Below are 6,379 nucleotides of genomic sequence, written 5' to 3'. Positions count from 1 at the left end.
TTCTTTCAATCTGAGATCGCGTCAAGTACTTCACCGAAATTAGTTTTACGGTTATATCTAGAGACGCTGATTATATTATGCATGACCTAGTTCAATGGGAAATATTCAAATAATGTAAAGGGATTTTTAATAAAGTAACCACCTTTTTGAACTATATTTAAGAAAGTGGCCGTTATTTTGAATCTTATATAAAGTGGCCGATATTGACTTTTTTCATCCCGTTTTTTTCAAAAAATGGGTAACGGCAGTTATTACCTATGTGTCATTTATCCAGCCCATTCAAAAGACACTTAAGTCCCTCAAATCGTATCACTTGGTCAAGTTATCAAGTTCATCTTCTTCCCGTCTGATTCAATTCCTGAGATTACAGTGATTCATTAACAAATTTATATGAAAACAAGTATATATTCATGATCTCCAAATTACAAATCAAAAAATTAAACCAGTTATTAGATAAGACCTTATAATGTTGATGATGATCATCGTGATGGTAGAATTGTTGGTGTTCATGGTACCTAATTCTTCTCAAATAACCTCAAGAACCATGGTTAGCCAACGAAATAGACTTGGTTCAAAAACTAGTGGCAACTAAACTTGATTTTTTAAGGAACTACACTGTCAGGCCTTTTCACAAACACCTTGTGTGTGACTCGTTGCTGAAGTAGGAATTAGTTTATTGTGTTCGGTAAGCTCTATGGTATCTCCTTCAGCGATGTAATTTCATATTTCGTCGACAACCGACAATCCTGATGATACACAAACACTGAAACCACCACATTAAGCAACTGAAACAATCCTTTGTTGATTGACGTAATGTACTCAGCTCTGCAACCCATTCAGCCTATTCACTGCAACAATTACACCCTTACCTGCATATATCAGTTGCAATATCATCTCATCTTATTACCTCTTCTCATTTTCACGACATTTCATCTTAATTCCTTCCTCTTCATCGATAGCAACAAAAACAAACTCATAGGTCATTCAATATTCAACCTTCTCCATACTCAGCAACACCAGAGTACCTGCAACATCACCTCTTGAACAACAGCTGCAATAAGTCCTCACCTCCAGTATCTTCATAAACCGTAGCTACCAGACCCCATGTTGACTTCAAATGCTCATCTGTAGCTGAACCCACACAACTGCATTTGTAACTTAACCACATCTTCATTTCTACAACTCCTGCCAACCCAGAAACCACCTACAACTCCAGGTGCAACTCCACTAGAACAACAGCAACACAATTACTAAAATAAATATCTTCAACACAATCCCAACCTTCCAATTGATTAAACAAAGAAAAAAGGGGAAAGAGCCCCAAACCCTAGAATTCAAATCAACTGAAATCAATTGATTTCACCATCTAAACATGAGTTTTCATCAAATACTAAGTTAATTAATGCGTGGGTTCTAAAAATCTTACCAGGATTCGTATTTCTTCATCCCCGATTTGTATTTCACCTTCTTGCATCCAATGAAACCCTAAAATTTCCAAATATCACTAACATACTATTATTATTATTCACGCATAGTCACCTTCACCACTGATCACTTATTTTTCATCAATAACTTGAATTTCTAACCCTAGTTTCAAAGAGAAGGATCTTGGAGGGAGAGACAGAAACGAGAAGAAGAAGAAGAAGAAGAAAGAAATAAAGATGAAAAAAAGTGTCCGAATCACAAGGTTATAAGGATGGGGATATGGTAGTAATTTTAAGCCTGAGGATTGACTAAGTCAGCTTGGTGGACTGTTTTGGTGAGACCAGGCGTTATATCTAACAAAAAGACCATTTTATAGAAGAATTTAAAATCTTGTCCGGTTTATAAATTATATGGTAGGAAGCTTGCCACTTTATTAATTTGCCCTATGTAAATGGACGGTGGATTCATAATGAAACACCAAATGGTATTATGCAACAACTCATTTTGGATGAGGATATCTATTTCCTTCAAAAAAAATATAAAATAAAAAAATAAAAAATGATAAATTAAGAGCCGTTGATTAAAATATCCGCTAGCGGAATCTGACCAACCATCCCTCCAAAAAATAGCTCTCTCCATCTCCGCCAAAACCCAAATTCTCAATTCCCTGATTCCCATCTCTAATTTCATCTCCGAAAATGGAAACATCAGCAGGATTATCACGAATCGGACTAGCAGGTCTAGCAGTAATGGGTCAAAACCTAGCACTCAACATAGCAGAAAAAGGGTTTCCAATCTCAGTTTATAATCGCACCACATCCAAAGTCGATGAAACAATCGAACGTGCAAAATTGGAAGGAGATCTTCCATTAACAGGTCATTACTCACCTCGTGATTTCGGATTATCATTACAAAAACCTAGATCTGTGATCATTTTAGTTAAAGCCGGTACTCCGGTTGATCAGACCATATCGACTCTATCGGAGTACATGGAGGAAGGGGATACGATAATTGATGGTGGGAATGAATGGTATGAGAATACCGAGCGTCGGATTCAGGAGACTGAATAGAAAGGGATTTTGTATTTGGGGATGGGTGTTAGTGGTGGGGAAGAGGGAGCGAGGAATGGACCAAGTATGATGCCCGGCGGGAGTCTGACAGCGTATAAGAATATTGAGGAGATTGTGAAGAAGGTAGCAGCGCAGGTGGAGGACGGACCGTGTGTTACGTATATCGGTGAAGGCGGGTCGGGGAATTTCGTTAAGATGGTGCATAATGGGATTGAGTATGGTGATATGCAGTTGATTAGTGAAGCGTATGATGTGTTGAAGAATGTTTGCGGGTTGAGGAATGACGAGTTGGCGAGGATTTTCGAAGAGTGGAATAACGGGGAGTTGGAGAGTTTTTTGGTTGAGATTACCGCGGATATTTTTAAAGTCAAAGGATGATTTGAGTGAAGGGGAGTTGGTTGATAAGATATTGGATAAGACCGGGATGAAAGGGACTGGGAAATGGACAGTTCAACAAGCGGCAGAGTTGTCTGTTGCTGCGCCTACGATTGCTGCGTGGTTGGATTGTAGGTATTTGAGTGGGCTGAAAGAGGAGAGGAACAATGCCGAGGCGATTTTGAAAGAAGCTGGTATGGTTGATCAGGTTGGACCGGTTAGGTCTGGGATTGATAAGAAGAGATTGATTGATGATGTGAGACAAGGGTTGTATGCTTCGAAGATTTGTAGTCATGCTCAAGGTATGAATTTGTTGAGAGCAAAGAGTAATGAGAAAGGTTGGGGTTTGGATTTGGGTGAAATGGCGAGGATTTGGAAAGGTGGGTGTATTATTAGAGCTGTGTTTTTGGATAGGATTAAACAAGCATACCAGAGAAACCCACAACTGGCAAGTTTGGTTGTTGATCCCGAATTTGCAAAGGAAATGGTGCAGAGACAAGCCGCATGGAGGAGAGTTGTTGGTTTGGCTGTTCAAGCTGGAATTAGTACTCCTGGGATGTGTGCTAGTCTTGCTTACTTTGATACTTACAGGCGCGCAAGACTGCCAGCTAATCTTGTTCAAGCACAGCGAGATTTGTTTGGTGCACACACTTACGAGCGCATTGATTGTCCTGGGGCACTCCATACCGAATGGACCAAGCTTGCTAGGCAGAGTAATTTCTAGTAAGCAAGCAGTTTTCCTCGATTGTTGCTGGTTAGTTTAGTTTATGAGTTACTTCTGCCCTTTTCTTTTTGTTGTTCTAGCTTTTTAGTTTGTTTGCTCATTAGAGGTGCTCTGAATACTGAGAAAATATGTCCAACTTTCCAATTTAGGAGGTGAGAGATGAGCCTTGTTCATGCCTTGCAGCAATATTAGGGTTTCTTGTTTGTCTTCAGTTCTAATTACAGATCTAATGTTTTCATTTTGTTCGAGTGAGTTGTTGTCAATTCTTTATCAATGAAACATGTAGTCCGTGACGTTACTTGAAGCTTAAGCAGATTTCACCATTGGGAAACCCAAATCTGGATTTGTTTTAGGAGTCATGCTCATTTGTATCACATTTGGACTGAGAACGAGACTATATTTGGAAATCACTTCAGAAAATACTAGTTGAATCATGCATACGATCTCCATGAGTAGTTTCTTGCTCACTGGAAACAATTTTTCTAGTCGTTCATTTTAGCTCGATAGAAACAAGTTTTATAATAAGTTTGTGCAGTATGGCCTTGTGATACACCAACCTGAACTTTGTATCACCCGAGATAAACTAATCATATAATTTACAGCTTGGATGTCTTATACTGTAAGATTAGGGAAGTCGAGTCGAGTGTTGCTGTTTTGGTAGAGTGCTTTGTGAATTTTGCTGATAGATCTTCGTATATATACAGGTTATGTTAAAGTTCATTGGGATCATCAATTATAGTTGGTAGTGTCTGATTTGAAATTTTGTGAATGACTAGGTGTTGTGTTTATAAAATTTTAACCTCCAAAGGACTGGTTAAGAATCAGATTTCCTTATCTTCGCTTATGAAAATGGGCGATGAGTCTTTTCTGGAGAAGTTTGTGATCAAGTTTGTGGTAGAAGCTCCGGAACTATTGATGCTATCCCAAGTGCAGTTAAATTTAGAGCTACCTAGGAGTACTTCTGGGGGATGTTGAGAGATATATGGGGTGTAGCTTATCTCAATTAAGGTATTAAACTTGACATCTTTTTTTGTTGATGAAAATTTATGCTTTCCTGTTGTTATATGACTAAAGGGATAATAGTCATACATTTTGATATATGTATTTAGAGTGAATTCAAATGGGTTATAATCTATCGTTGATTGCCAAATGTCCATCTATTTTTTCTTATAGCTTGGAGAAGAGGATTATCCCGAGGTGTGTTGTTATTCAATTTCTAGTCTCCAAGGGACAGATTAAGGAACAAATTTCTTTAAGTTCTTTATTTGTACCACCTGATAAGCTTTTCTTGGAGAGGCATGTGAGCAAGCATGAGGTACAGGTTCCTGAACTCTCAAAGGTATGTCATACTTCACTGTTAAAGTGTTAAATTAGGAAGTACTCCATATTTGATAGGGATATATTTGTTGCACCTTATCTGATTTTTATGATCAACTTGCCTCTTGTCTTTGAAATTTTTGCCGTATTCTTGTTATTTCTGTCCGAAATGAAAAGTTAGTGCCAACCAATTGTCTCAGCATATGTAACGGAGTTGGAATATATTTGTATGCTGCCTAGAACTATTGAATCCCAGATTATCTAACGGATGTGTAATTTCTCGTTGTGTGGAAATTAGGGTTTAGTTTCTGTGTAGTTGTTCGTTCTTTGAATGCATTCAACTGCAATTTGAATTCTTTGAAATTAGGGTTTAGTTCTCTATTTTCAAACTGCTCTCCTTGTTTAATATTGACTTTCAAATTAGACATTCTGCAGAGGTGAAAAGTAGAGGAAATAGTTATTGTAGCATGGTACTGGTGGGGTGTGATAGCAAGCTTGTAACTTTCACTTGCTTGCTAACATAAAACTTGTTTTTCTTCTTATTGTGGATCAGGCAGTATTCAGTGTATTAGATTTCACATTCGCATTAGATTTGAGAGTGTTAGTAATTCTAGTTTAAACTGCCTTAGTGCCTTGTAGTTTAATGGTTCACTAAGCATATGGTCGTCGTCTAGTTTTTCGGAATGGTTGGTTACAAGGACTTTCAACCGGGCTAATATTTTCCTATCTGGTACAACATTTGTTATTCTGTTTCAAAATAATATGAAGTAGTAAACTTGAGGTGATATGGGACAGTTGTAGCATTTGAGCATCTTAACTTACATTAGTATAAGAATTTTGAAAATACCTTTACGTTGAGGTAGGAGTCATACATTTTGATAATATGTATGTAGAGTAAATTCAATATCTCTGAAATCTCGTCTATGATCTGGTACAGGTAAAACGAGTGAAGTATTCAAAAAATGATTCTTAATCCATCAAGTGTAGTTTTTGAACATTTGCAGTTGGAGTATCACACAGTTTATACACTTGCTCTTACAGCTTTTCAAAAAGATTCTACCGGTAAAAGTCTTAATAAATAACCATTTCGGAACCCTGCTTCACATGGGCAAGTCCACAGGTGAGTGGAAGATTAAGATAAAATAGAAAGACAAATTGTGTATTAGTACTACTGATGTTTTGCATCACTCAGTCTTTCATCTCTTTTAATCATTGTTTTGCTTCTTGACCACCAAACTTTTTCAATCTTCTTTATGAAAATTCAAGCAGCACTTTTTATATAATGTGTGCCCCCACTACCAGTCCAGCAAAGGTTCTTTTGGAACAGACTACGGACACTTTTGGACCTTCTCTTGGACTTTTTATGGCCCTATGTTTGCTTTTCATTTCCTTTTTATGGCCCAATCTTGAACTCTTGTAATATGGTACGAGTGGTGGAGAGACTCGGAATCATTCACAAAATTTACTT

At 37.6% G+C, this 6,379-nt stretch overlaps 1 pseudogene; it reads left to right on the top strand.

Moving 5' to 3' along the window:
* The first annotated feature begins 2,039 nt into the window (after positions 1–2,039).
* Positions 2,040–6,176, top strand: LOC113308356 (annotated as a pseudogene).
* The last annotated feature ends 203 nt before the right edge of the window (positions 6,177–6,379 follow it).

This window comes from Papaver somniferum, chromosome 9, assembly GCF_003573695.1.
Source record: "Papaver somniferum cultivar HN1 chromosome 9, ASM357369v1, whole genome shotgun sequence".
Lineage (NCBI taxonomy): Eukaryota > Viridiplantae > Streptophyta > Magnoliopsida > Ranunculales > Papaveraceae > Papaver > Papaver somniferum.
This window is presented reverse-complemented; position numbering and strand designations above follow the sequence as displayed.